The following is a 15,030-nucleotide window of genomic DNA, read 5'->3' on the forward strand; positions in this document are numbered from 1 at the left end:
TATGTTATATATACATATTTCATTCTAAAATATCATTTTTGTTCACATACATAATTATTGTATCCACACATGTACAATTTTTGTTTAACCAATATAAATATTGAGTTAAATCATTTGCATTTTGATGATAATTTAAAATTTATCTTTTCCATATAACTCTCTGGTAATATATGATATAAAACCGAGCGCATATGAAATTATTTTGATCACTAATATTGCAATTATATTTTATTATAATGCTTTTTTAAACACATGTACGGCAAGCGATACTCTGTGCCAACGACAGGGGATATAATAATTTAATATAAATTATCATATATACCTGCACCAAAGATTAAACGATAAAGTCGGAAACAATTTTTTATTCTATATATAATAGAAACTTGACTCTGTTTCACCTTATTATCATGGTTTATAATATTAACCGCGTAGCCAAGTCTTAATTTCATTAAGAAACAAATTTTATACGGATAATATTTTGATTTATATATGTTGTTCTATTGATAACAAAGTATATATTATAATATATTTTGTTCAATAGTAGATGGCTACTTACTGACCATCCTTATTTTTTATTATTATTGATATACATTATATTGACAACAGCATATGATATTCATATGGTTTGTTCAATAATTAATTGTGACAACCACTGACCATCCTATAGTAGTTTTTTTTTGGCCACGACGTCTAAATATCGAAATTATTTAATTCCGTTTTGCCACCCATACGATAGATATTAACTATCTATAATAATATGTGTACGCATAAAATATTATATGTATATATATAGACCAACAGACAAGCACTTCACCCTATAGTAGTTTTTGGCCACGACGTCTATATATCGGCATATTTAATTCTCTTTGCCACCCAACCAAAGAATATTCACTTTTTTATATAAAGTATTATTTGATCATATTAATATAACCATTATTTCTGCCATATTCATATAATTTCTTTATGATTATTTTTTTGGTCTATCCATATAATCTATATGCCGTATCCATATAATGAATACGGCATATCCATACAACTAGCCATATTTGTATGTCAATGTATATTTTATTAACATTTTTTTTCTTTATACATATAATATGGTATTTCCATATCGCTATAATGAATTATATGTATAGATATCATTTATATAAAGCATTGCCAAAATAATATGATAAACATAAATTTTGAACAATACGGCCGGTCGGCGAGCACTGCCTCCCTATATATTTTTTTGTAAACGACGTCTAAATATTGGGTATTTTTTCGTACTGCGGCCCCGGTGTATGTAATTGGGCATATTTCGTACTGATGCCAACATATCTATATGACTCTTTTTTCTTCCATATCAATATAATTTCTTTTATTTCCATATTCAGTATTTCTTTATTTGCCATATCAATATAAAATATTTTTTGGTCATATTTATATAATCTATATGCCGTATCCATATAATGAATACGGCATATCCATACAACTAGCCATATTTGTATGTCAATGTATATTTTATTATACATTTTTTTCTTTATACATATAATATGGTATTTCCATATCGCTATAATTGAATTATATGTATAAGATATCATTTATATATAGCATTGCCAAAATAATATGATAAACATAAATTTTGAACAATACGGCCGGTCGGCGAGCACTGCCTCCCTATATATGTTTTTGGCCACGACGTCTAAATATTGGGTATTTTTCGTACTGCGGCCCGGTGTATGTAAATTGGGCATATATCGTACTGATGCCAACATATCTATATGACTCATTATTTTCTTCCATATCAATATAACTTCTTTTATTTCCATATTCAAGTAATTTCTTTATTTGCCATATCAATATAAATATTTTTTGGTCATATTTATATAATCTATATGCCGTATCCATATAATGAATACGGCATATCCATACAACTAGCCATATTTGTATGTCAATGTATATTTTATTATACATTTTTTTTCTTTATACATATAATATGGTATTTCCATATCGCTATAATTGAATTATATGTATAAGATATCATTTATATATAGCATTGCCAAAATAATATGATAAACATAAATTTTGAACAATACGGCCGGTCGGCGAGCACTGCCTCCCTATATATGTTTTTGGCCACGACGTCTAAATATTGGGTATTTTTCGTACTGCGGCCCCGGTGTATGTAAATTGGGCATATTTCGTACTGATGCCAACATATCTATATGACTCATTATTTTCTTCCATATCAATATAACTTCTTTTATTTCCATATTCAAGTAATTTCTTTATTTGCCATATCAATATAAATATTTTTTGGTCATATTTATATAATCTATATGCCGTATCCATATAATGAATACGGCATATCCATACAACTAGCCATATTTGTATGTCAATGTATATTTTATTATACATTTTTTTTCTTTATACATATAATATGGTATTTCCATATCGCTATAATTGAATTATATGTATAAGATATCATTTATATATAGCATTGCCAAAATAATATGATAAACATAAATTTTGAACAATACGGCCGGTCGGCGAGCACTGCCTCCCTATATATGTTTTTGGCCACGACGTCTAAATATTGGGTATTTTTCGTACTGCGGCCCCGGTGTATGTAAATTGGGCATATTTCGTACTGATGCCAACATATCTATATGACTCATTATTTTCTTCCATATCAATATAACTTCTTTTATTTCCATATTCAAGTAATTTCTTTATTTGCCATATCAATATAAAATATTTTTTGGTCATATTTATATAATCTATATGCCGTATCCATATAATGAATACGGCATATCCATACAACTAGCCATATTTGTATGTCAATGTATATTTTATTTTACATTTTTTTTCTTTATACATATAATATGGTATTTCCATATCGCTATAATTGAATTATATGTATAAGATATCATTTATATATAGCATTGCCAAAATAATATGATAAACATAAATTTTGAACAATACGGCCGGTCGGCGAGCACTGCCTCCCTATATATGTTTTTGGCCACGACGTCTAAATATTGGGTATTTTTCGTACTGCGGCCCCGTGTTGTAAATTGGGCATATTTCGTACTGATGCCAACATATCTATATGACTCATTATTTTCTTCCATATCAATATAACTTCTTTTATTTCCATATTCAAGTAATTTCTTTATTTGCCATATCAATATAAAATATTTTTTGGTCATATTTATATAATCTATATGCCGTATCCATATAATGAATACGGCATATCCATACAACTAGCCATATTTGTATGTCAATGTATATTTTATTATACATTTTTTTTCTTTATACATATAATATGGTATTTCCATATCGCTATAATTGAATTATATGTATAAGATATCATTTATATATAGCATTGCCAAAATAATATGATAAACATAAATTTTGAACAATACGGCCGGTCGGCGAGCACTGCCTCCCTATATATGTTTTTGGCCACGACGTCTAAATATTGGGTATTTATCGTACTGCGGCTCCGGTGTATGTAAATTGGGCATATTTCGTACTGATGCCACCATATCCATATAACTTATTTTTTGTTCTATATCTATATAATTATCCATATCCACACTAGAATTTAGTATTTATCCCATATCCATATAAATCATTATTTACCATATCAATATAAATAATATTTTTCCATATTCATACTAGAACTTATTATTTCTTTAATATTCATATAACTCAATATTTTTTCATATCCATACTAGAACTTATTCTTTTTCCCATATCCATACTAGAACTTATAAATTTTCCCATATTCATATAACTAATTTTTTTCATATCCATACTAGAACATTATATTTTTGCCATATCTCTACAACTCATTTTATTCCATATCCATACTAGAACTTATTATTTCTTTAAATATCCATATAACTTAATATTTTTCCATATCCATACCAGAACTTTTTATTTTTCCCATATCCATAGAACTAATTTTTTTCATATCCATACTAGAACCTAATTTTCTTCCTATATCCATATAACTTATTATTTACTATTACAATATAATTAATTTTTTCCATATCCATACTAGAGCTTATTATCTCTTCAATATCCATAAAACTCAATATTTTTTCATATCCATACTAGAACTGATTATTTTTCCCATATCCATACTAGAACTCAGTATTCTTCCCATATCCATACTACAACTTAGTATTTTTCCCATATGCATATAACTCATTATTTAGCATATCAATATAACTAATTTTTTTCCATATCCATACTAGAACTTATTATTTCTTTAATATCCATATAACTCAATATTTTTTTATATCCATACTAGAACTTATTATTTTTCCCATATCCATACTAGAACTTATAAATTTTCCCATATTCATATAACTAATTTTTTTCATATCCATACTAGAACATTAAATTTTTTGCCATATCTATATAACTCATTTTATTCCATATCCATACTAGAACTTATTATTTCTTTAATATCCATATAACTCAATATTTTTTCATATCCATACTAGAACTTATCATTTTTCCCATATTCATATAACTCATTTTTCCATATCCATACTAGAACTCTGTATTCTTTTCCATATCCATATAACTCATTTTTTTTTCATATCCATACTAGAAATTATTATTTTTCCCATATCCACATAACTCATTTTTTTCATATCCATACTAGAACTTGTTATTTTTCCCATATCCATATAACTCATTTTTTTCATATCCATACTAGAACTTAATATTATTTTCATATCCATATAACTCATGTTTGGACTTGGAATATTTTTATACACGTCACTAATAGGATGACGATTCAGTTGGCTACCTTAAGAGGAACATATACTTGCATATGTCTCTTACTTGTATGTTCGGACTTAGAATATTTTTATACACGTCACTAATAGGATGACGATTCAGTTGGCTACCTTAAGAGGTACATATACTTGCATATGTCTCTTATTTGTATGTTCGGACTTAGAATATTTTTATACGCGTCACTAATAGGATGACGATTCAGTTGGCTACCTTAAGAGGTACATATACTTGCATATGTCTCTTATTTGCATGTTCGGACTTAGAATATTTTTATACGCGTCACTAATAGGATGACGATTCAGTTGGCTACCTTAAGAGGTACATATACTTGCATATGTCTCTTATTTGTATGTTCGGACTTAGAATATTTTTATACACGTCACTAATAGGATGACGATTCAGTTGGCTACCTTAAGAGGTACATATACTTGCATATGTCTCTTACTTGTATGTTCGGACTTAGAATATTTGTATACACGTCACTAATAGGATGACGATTCAGTTGGCTACCTTAAGAAGTACATATACTTGCATATGTCTCTTATTTGCATGTTCGGACTTAGAATATTTTTATACGCGTCACTAATAGGATGACGATACATATGGCTACCATTGTTAAATATATTTAAATAAAATTTATTTAAATATAATTATTATTTTATATATATATATTTTTATATATATATATATTCTGACTTAAAAAAGCCAAACAAAATAAACACAATTAAATTTATGTTTATTATCGAATCATCAAGCAAAGGATAAGCTTCAGTGGATCGCAGTATGGCAGCTGCTCAACCACTTACAACACCTTGCCTGTTACAAAAGTCGTTTACAATTGATTCTAGGCTTTGTCATTGTATTAAATAATGCTTTTATATGTAACTAGCGCGGCATCAGGTGATCGAAGATCCTCCCAATTTACTATGTTACAAATTACATTGGCATCACATCCATTGTCGTTTATAAAGTAAATTATAAACTTTAAATGGTTTAGAAGCCATACAATGCAAATTGCCCCTTATTTATCATTGCAGTCCAGCACGGATACGACCTTAGAGGCGTTCAGGCATAATCCAACGGACGTAGCGTCATACCACTGTTCGCTCGAACAAGTATTGTGCCATTGGTCCGTACCTGCGGTTCCTCTCGTACTACGCAGGAATGCTGTCGCAACAACGTTTTGTCATTAGTAGGGTAAAACTAACCTGTCTCACGACGGTCTAAACCCAGCTCACGTTCCCTTGCATGGGTGAACAATCCAACGCTTGGTGAATTTTGCTTCACAATGATAGGAAGAGCCGACATCGAAGGATCAAAAAGCGACGTCGCTATGAACGCTTGGCCGCCACAAGCCAGTTATCCCTATGGTAACTTTTCTGACACCTCTTGTTAAAAACTCTTTAAACCAAAAGGATCGATAGGCCGAGCTTTTGCTGTCCCTGTGTGTACTGAACACCGAGATCAAGTCAGCATTTGCCCTTTTGCTCTATGTGTGGTTTCTGTCCGCACTGAGCTGGCCTTGGGACACCTCCGTTATTATTTGAGAGATGTACCGCCCCAGTCAAACTCCCTACCTGGCAATGTCCTTGAATTGGATCATACCTGAGTAATTGGAGTTATACCAAATTTTCAAATCAAAAATACATAAATGCACCGTTTTATTAAAGAATTTGTTTGCGATTATATAACAAACTCGTGATACTTTGATCAAGAAGCTTGCATCAAAACCCAATACCATAAGATATAATAAATATATCCGTATAATGGCTAGGAAATGATACACGTTCCATTTAATCAAGTAAGTAAGGAAACAATAAGAGTAGTGGTATTTCATTGACGATACCAAACCGAAGTCTAATATCTCCCACTTATTCTACACCTCTTATGTCTCCTTACACTGCCAGATTAGAGTCAAGCTCAAAAGGGTCTTCTTTCCCCGCTAATTATTCCAAGCCCGTTCCCTTGGCTGTGGTTTCGCTAGATAGTAGATAGGGACAGTAGGAATCTCGTTAATCCATTCATGCGCGTCACTAATTAGATGACGAGGCATTTGGCTACCTTAAGAGAGTCATAGTTACTCCCGCCGTTGACCCGCGCTTACTTGAATTTCTTCACTTTGACATTCAGAGCACTGGGCAGAAATCACATTGTGTCAACACCCGCTAGGGCCATCACAATGCTTTGTTTTAATTAGACAGTCGGATTCCCCAAGTCCGTGCCAGTTCTGAATTGATTGTTAATTGATAATCGTTATAATTAATAAGAACTAATTGGTTTGACCCAATTAGTATTCTTAAAAATTTTAGCAAGAAAGTTCCACAATTGGCTACGTAACTAACTATCCGGGGAACAAGTAACTAACATAAATGCTAGAAACTCTATTTACCCAGAACGAGCACATAAACCATGTTATTGTTTCCCAATCAAGCCCGACTATCTCAATCTTCAGAGCCAATCCTTATCCCGAAGTTACGGATCTAATTTGCCGACTTCCCTTACCTACATTATTCTATCGACTAGAGACTCTTCACCTTGGAGACCAGCTGCGGATATTGGTACGGCCTGTTGAGAAGTTTGCGTGTCCCCACCATAAATTTTCAAGGTCCGAGGAGAAAATATCGACACAACAGTATATGTCATGCTCTTCTAGCCCATCTACCATATCTCTCTGCGAAAGACTTCCATGGTAGTACGGCTATAAAACAGAAAAGAAAACTCTTCCGATATCTCTCGACGGCTTCTTTATGGTCGTTCCTGTTGCCAGGATGAGCACGAGGCCCATATTTAATAACAAACGGATACTCAACAGGTTACGGAATTGGAACCGTATTCCCTTTCGTTCAAAATTATTCAAGTATATTATATTAGCTTGATTTGTATATATTGCGTTTTTGGTTTTACTTGAAAATTTTCGGCTTTCGCCTTGAACTTAGGACCGACTAACTCGTGATCAACCACTGTTCACACGAAACCCTTCTCCACTTCAGTCCTCCAAGGTCTCATTCGATTATTTGCTACTACCACCAAGATCTGTACCAATGGCAGCTCCATGCAGGCTTACGCCAAACACTTCTACGCATACCATTGTACCTTCCTACTCACTAAAGTTTCAAAATTTATATCACAAGTAATATAAATCATCTACTTTAGCGGTAATGTATAGGTATACAACTTAAGCGCCATCCATTTTAAGGGCTAGTTGCTTCGGCAGGTGAGTTGTTACACACTCCTTAGCGGATTTCGACTTCCATGATCACCGTCCTGCTGTTTTAAGCAACCAACGCCTTTCATGGTATCTGCATGAGTTGTTAATTTGGGCACCGTAACATTACGTTTGGTTCATCCCACAGCGCCAGTTCTGCTTACCAAAAGTGGCCCACTGGGCACATTATATCATAACCTTAAACTTCATATCAAGAAAGTTAAGGTTCTTACCCATTTAAAGTTTGAGAATAGGTTAAGATCGTTTCGACCCTAAGGCCTCTAATCATTCGCTTTACCAGATAAGATTATTTTATATAATATTAAAATGCACCAGCTATCCTGAGGGAAACTTCGGAAGGAACCAGCTACTAGATGGTTCGATTGGTCTTTCGCCCCTATACTCAATTCTGACAATCGATTTGCACGTCAGAACTGTTTCGGTCTTCCATCAGGGTTTCCCCTGACTTCAACCTGATCAAGTATAGTTCACCATCTTTCGGGTCACAGCATATATGCTCAAGGTACGTTCCAGTTAGAGGCATAAATAATATAAATATCATTATACATAACTATATAGAACGCCCCGGGATTGTGTTAATTAGCTATAAATAGTTAAAAAACTAATCCCATTATTAGTCAAGTTAATTACGCTATTAGGTTTATATCCCAATAACTTGCACATATGTTAGACTCCTTGGTCCGTGTTTCAAGACGGGTCCCGAAGGTATCCTGAATCTTTCGCATTGTTAATCCTACAAGTGCATATAATAAACACAAAAATCAATGATAATCATGCCATTATATAATTCCGAAAAATTAACGCACTGTATTCATATAAATCTATCAGCACTTTATCAAATTAATAACATTTATTCTGTGTTAAAATGCAAGCAATTTAATTTGAATAAACTATAAGTTATATTTTATGATAAATTTGGTATGCTAATAGATTACAATGTCCTTATATGGAAAAAATGCACACTATTATCATAATATTGTTTAAATATTACAATTTTAATGATGAATTTTCCATAACGGATATTCAGGTTCATCGGGCTTAACCTCTAAGCAGTTTCACGTACTGTTTAACTCTCTATTCAGAGTTCTTTTCAACTTTCCCTCACGGTACTTGTTTACTATCGGTCTCATGGTTATATTTAGTTTTAGATGGAGTTTACCACCCACTTAGTGCTGCACTATCAAGCAACACGACTCTTTGGAAACATCATCTAGTAATCATTAACGTTATACGGGCCTGGCACCCTCTATGGGTAAATGGCCTCATTTAAGAAGGACTTAAATCGTTAATTTCTCATACTAGAATATTGACGCTCCATACACTGCATCTCACATTTGCCATATAGACAAAGTGACTTAGTGCTGAACTGATTTCTTTTCGCTCGCCGCTACTAAGAAAATCCTTGTTAGTTTCTTTTCCTCCCCTAATTAATATGCTTAAATTCAGGGGGTAGTCCCATATGAGTTGAGGTTGTATATAACTTTTATTTGCAATTAATTCTTTATATATAATGATAAAACATTTTATTAAATTCGTTTAAAGCTGACGTATATATATATTAATGGCATTTATTTGTAACGAATTAACGAAGAATAATAATATTGTCAACGTTTTTCATATTTCAAATCATTAATAAGAGACAATTCTAGATAATATTTTATGCTAGACATTTCTCAGTATTATTTGATTGAAAAAGAAAATATTCCTCTTCGTTTTTCTCAAAGTTTAATTACTATTGTGAGATAATGTTTTTCATATATTTGTTAATATTATGAATAAAATAATTAAATTATTTTTATCCAATAATATACCATATGCTTATAAAATTTTATTATAAAATTTGTATAAACAACTTAATTAGCATAGTCTTACAACCCTCAACCATATGTAGTCCAAGCAGCACTATAAAATTAATTAAAGTACATAACAGCATGGACTGCGATATGCGTTCAAAATGTCGATGTTCATGTGTCCTGCAGTTCACACGATGACGCACAGTTTGCTGCGTTCTTCATCGACCCATGAGCCGAGTGATCCACCGCTTAGAGTTTTATAATATTGGTTTTAAATTTGGTCAAATATGTTTTTATTGAAAGAAATTAAAAATACACCATTTTACTGGCATATATCAATTCCTTCAATAAATGTATTTATATACCTAAAATAAATGCTGCGAAATGTCTTAGTTTTATATAAACAATATATATCAAAGTATTATTTGTAATGGCATTTGTTTGTTAATATATATTGATAATTTTATATAAAACATTAACCTGAAACCAGGTACAACATTGTATATTTTAGGTTGTTGCATTATCCAATGTATGATCATCATCAAATTAGTTGGCCAATACATCTCGCAACGCGTGTATATTATGGTCCATATACACACAAAAGTTTATAATAAATATATAAAATATATTTTATTATATTAATAATTCGATTTGCTTGTTCGAATTTTATGTTTGTTTCTATTTAATTTATTTGTAATAATATTATATTATTACAATATTTCGATTTGCTTGTTCGAAATTTATTTGATCTTTTACTTTTAAGATCATATTTTTGGTATAATTATTATTATAATTATTATGTATATATATATATATATTGGTAATTTGTATTAAATTTGTATTAACAAATTTTTTTATTAACGGTAAGGATATTATACAATAATGATCCTTCCGCAGGTTCACCTACGGAAACCTTGTTACGACTTTTACTTCCTCTAAATAATCAAGTTCGGTCAACTTTTGCGAAACAACCGTAACACACAAGGCGTCACAGTGATCACGTCCGGAGACCTCACTAAATAATTCAATCGGTAGTAGCGACGGGCGGTGTGTACAAAGGGCAGGGACGTAATCAATGCGAGTTAATGACTCACACTTACTGGGAATTCCAAGTTCATGTGAACAGTTTCAGTTCACAATCCCAAGCATGAAAGTGGTTCAGCGGTTTACCCGGACCTCTCGGTCTAGGAAATACACGTTGATACTTTCATTGTAGCGCGCGTGCAGCCCAGGACATCTAAGGGCATCACAGACCTGTTATTGCTCAATCTCATTATTGCTAGACGCAATTTGTCCATTTAAGAAGCTAGTGTCCTTATAATGGGACAAACCAACAGGTACGGCTCCACTTATATAAACACATTCAAACACAATAAACATTTTACTGCCACCATGAATGAAGGCTATATAAGCTTCAACACCATAATCCTGAAGATATCTATTTAATATATTTGAGTCTCGTTCGTTATCGGAATTAACCAGACAAATCACTCCACGAACTAAGAACGGCCATGCACCACCACCCATAGATTCGAGAAAGAGCTATCAATCTGTCTTACACACTTATGTTCGGACCTGGTAAGTTTTCCCGTGTTGAGTCAAATTAAGCCGCAGGCTCCACTCCTGGTGGTGCCCTTCCGTCAATTCCTTTAAGTTTCAGCTTTGCAACCATACTTCCCCCGGAGCCCAAAAGCTTTGGTTTCCCGGGAAGCGACTGAGAGAGCCATAAAAGTAGCTACACCCAATTGCTAGCTGGCATCGTTTATGGTTAGAACTAGGGCGGTATCTGATCGCCTTCGAACCTCTAACTTTCGTTCTTGATTAATGAAAACATCTTTGGCAAATGCTTTCGCTTAAGTTAGTCTTACGACGGTCCAAGAATTTCACCTCTCGCGTCGTAATACTAATGCCCCCAAACTGCTTCTATTAATCATTACCTCTTGATCTGAAAACCAATGAAAGCAGAACAGAGGTCTTATTTCATTATCCCATGCACAGAATATTCAGGCATTTGAAGCCTGCTTTAAGCACTCTAATTTGTTCAAAGTAATTGTACCGGCCCACAATAACACTCGTTTAAGAGCACTAATGCAGGTTTTTAAATAGGAGGAACATATGAAAAAATACAAGTATTTAAACACATATAAGAACTCCACCGGTAATACGCTTACATACATAAAGGTATAGTACTAACCACAATTGTAAGTTGTACTACCCGTATGAAGCACAAGTTCAACTACGAACGTTTTAACCGCAACAACTTTAATATACGCTATTGGAGCTGGAATTACCGCGGCTGCTGGCACCAGACTTGCCCTCCAATTGGTCCTTGTTAAAGGATTTAAAGTGTACTCATTCCAATTACAGGGCCTCGGATATGAGTCCTGTATTGTTATTTTTCGTCACTACCTCCCCGAGCTGGGAGTGGGTAATTTACGCGCCTGCTGCCTTCCTTAGATGTGGTAGCCGTTTCTCAGGCTCCCTCTCCGGAATCGAACCCTGATTCCCCGTTACCCGTTGCAACCATGGTAGTCCTAGATACTACCATCAAAAGTTGATAGGGCAGACATTTGAAAGATCTGTCGTCGGTACAAGACCATACGATCTGCATGTTATCTAGAGTTCAACCAATATAACGATCTTGCGATCGCTTGGTTTTAGCCTAATAAAAGCACATGTCCCATAAGGTTCATGTTTTAATTGCATGTATTAGCTCTAGAATTACCACAGTTATCCAAGTAACTGTTAACGATCTAAGGAACCATAACTGATATAATGAGCCTTTTGCGGTTTCACTTTTAATTCGTGTGTACTTAGACATGCATGGCTTAATCTTTGAGACAAGCATATAACTACTGGCAGGATCAACCAGAATAATGTTTTCGTTCATATTTCATTCATATTTTTTGAATAGAAATTAGTAATATAAATATAATAGATTTTATTTCCATTTTATATGTTCGGTTTTTCTTAAATATTGATTTTAATTCAATATTTTTTTTTTGCTTTGTGAAATAATTCTATTTTAATTCGAATACGGCCATTTTTATATGGCATTCGTATACGTTCTTTAATTTTTACTTGTTTCGCCACTAATATAACAAGTTTATAATTGATGTTAAAGAAAAAGTACAACTTTTTTATAACACAATTTTCAATATATATTGTTCTTTCTATAAGTTTTTATTATATTATATATACATATTTCATTCTAAAATATCATTTTTGTTCAACATACATAATTATTGTATCCACACATGTACAATTTTTGTTTAACCAATATAAATATTGAGTTAAATCATTTGCATTTTGATGATAAATTTAAAATTTATCTTTTCCATATAACTCTCTGGTAATATATGATATAAAACCGAGCGCATATGAAATTATTTTGATCACTAATATTGCAATTATATTTTATTATAATGCTTTTTGTAAACACATTGTACCGGCAAGCGATACTCTGTGCCCAAACGACAGGGGATATAATAATTTAATATAAATTATCATATATACCTGCCACCAAAGATTAACGATAAAAGTCGGAAACAATTTGTTATTCTATATATAATAGAAACTTGACCTCTGTTTCACCTTATTATCATGGGTTTATAATATTAACCGCGTAGCCAAGTCTTAATTTCATTTAAGAAACAAATTTATACGGATAATATTTTGATTTTAATATATGTTGTTCTATTGATAACAAAAGTATATATTATAATATATTTTGTTCAATAGTAGATGGACTACTTACTGTACCATCCTTATTTTTTATTATTATTGATATACATTATATTGACAACAGCATATGATATTCATATGGTTTGTTCAATAATTAATTGGTGGACAACCACTGACCATCCTATAGTAGTTTTTGGCCACGACGTCTAAATATCGAAATTATTTAATTCCGTTTGCCACCCATACGATAGATATTAACTATCTATAATAATAATGTGTACGCATAAAATATTATATGTATATATATAGACCAACAGACAAGCACTTCACCCTATAGTAGTTTTTGGCCACGACGTCTATATATCGGGCATATTTAATTCTCTTTGCCACCCAACCAAAGATATTCACTTTTTTATATAAAGTATTATTTGATCATATTAATATAACCAATTATTTCTGCCATATTCATATAATTTCTTTATGAATTATTTTTTGGTCATATCCATATAATCTATATGCCGTATCCATATAATGAATACGGCATATCCATACAACTAGCCATATTTGTATGTCAATGTATATTTTATTATACATTTTTTTTCTTTATACATATAATATGGTATTTCCATATCGCTATAATTGAATTATATGTATAAGATATCATTTATATATAGCATTGCCAAAATAATATGATAAACATAAATTTTGAACAATACGGCCGGTCGGCGAGCACTGCCTCCCTATATATGTTTTTGGCCACGACGTCTAAATATTGGGTATTTTTCGTACTGCGGCCCCGGTGTATGTAAATTGGGCATATTTCGTACTGATGCCAACATATCTATATGACTCATTATTTTCTTCCATATCAATATAACTTCTTTTATGTCCATATTCAAGTAATTTCTTTATTTGCCATATCAATATAAAATATTTTTTGGTCATATTTATATAATCTATATGCCGTATCCATATAATGAATACGGCATATCCATACAACTAGCCATATTTGTATGTCAATGTATATTTTATTATACATTTTTTTTCTTTATACATATAATATGGTATTTCCATATCGCTATAATTGAATTATATGTATAAGATATCATTTATATATAGCATTGCCAAAATAATATGATAAACATAAATTTTGAACAATACGGCCGGTCGGCGAGCACTGCCTCCCTATATATGTTTTTGGCCACGACGTCTAAATATTGGGTATTTTTCGTACTGCGGCCCCGGTGTATGTAAATTGGGCATATTTCGTACTGATGCCAACATATCTATATGACTCATTATTTTCTTCCATATCAATATAACTTCTTTTATTTCCATATTCAAGTAATTTCTTTATTTGCCATATCAATATAAAATATTTTTTGGTCATATTTATATAATCTATATGCCGTATCCATATAATGAATACGGCATATCCATACAACTAGCCATATTTGTATGTCAATGTATATTTTATTATACATTTTTTTTCTTTATACATATAATATGGTATTTCCATATCGC

General features: G+C 32.0%; 3 non-coding genes across 3 annotated transcripts; all 3 read right to left on the reverse strand.

The window, feature by feature from the left end:
• Positions 1-5,545: 5,545 nt before the first annotated feature.
• Positions 5,546-9,502, reverse strand: LOC138914346 (large subunit ribosomal RNA). Its single transcript, XR_011420202.1, has one exon. It is a non-coding gene; the product is annotated as a large subunit ribosomal RNA (ribosomal RNA).
• Positions 9,503-9,900: 398 nt separating this feature from the next.
• Positions 9,901-10,079, reverse strand: LOC138914344 (5.8S ribosomal RNA). The gene has a single exon (XR_011420200.1). It is a non-coding gene; the product is annotated as a 5.8S ribosomal RNA (ribosomal RNA).
• Positions 10,080-10,702: 623 nt separating this feature from the next.
• LOC138914351 (small subunit ribosomal RNA) lies at positions 10,703-12,697 on the reverse strand. Its single transcript, XR_011420207.1, has one exon. It is a non-coding gene; the product is annotated as a small subunit ribosomal RNA (ribosomal RNA).
• Positions 12,698-15,030: the final 2,333 nt, after the last annotated feature.

Source organism: Drosophila takahashii, unplaced genomic scaffold (assembly GCF_030179915.1).
Source record: "Drosophila takahashii strain IR98-3 E-12201 unplaced genomic scaffold, DtakHiC1v2 scaffold_182, whole genome shotgun sequence".
NCBI lineage: Eukaryota > Metazoa > Arthropoda > Insecta > Diptera > Drosophilidae > Drosophila > Drosophila takahashii.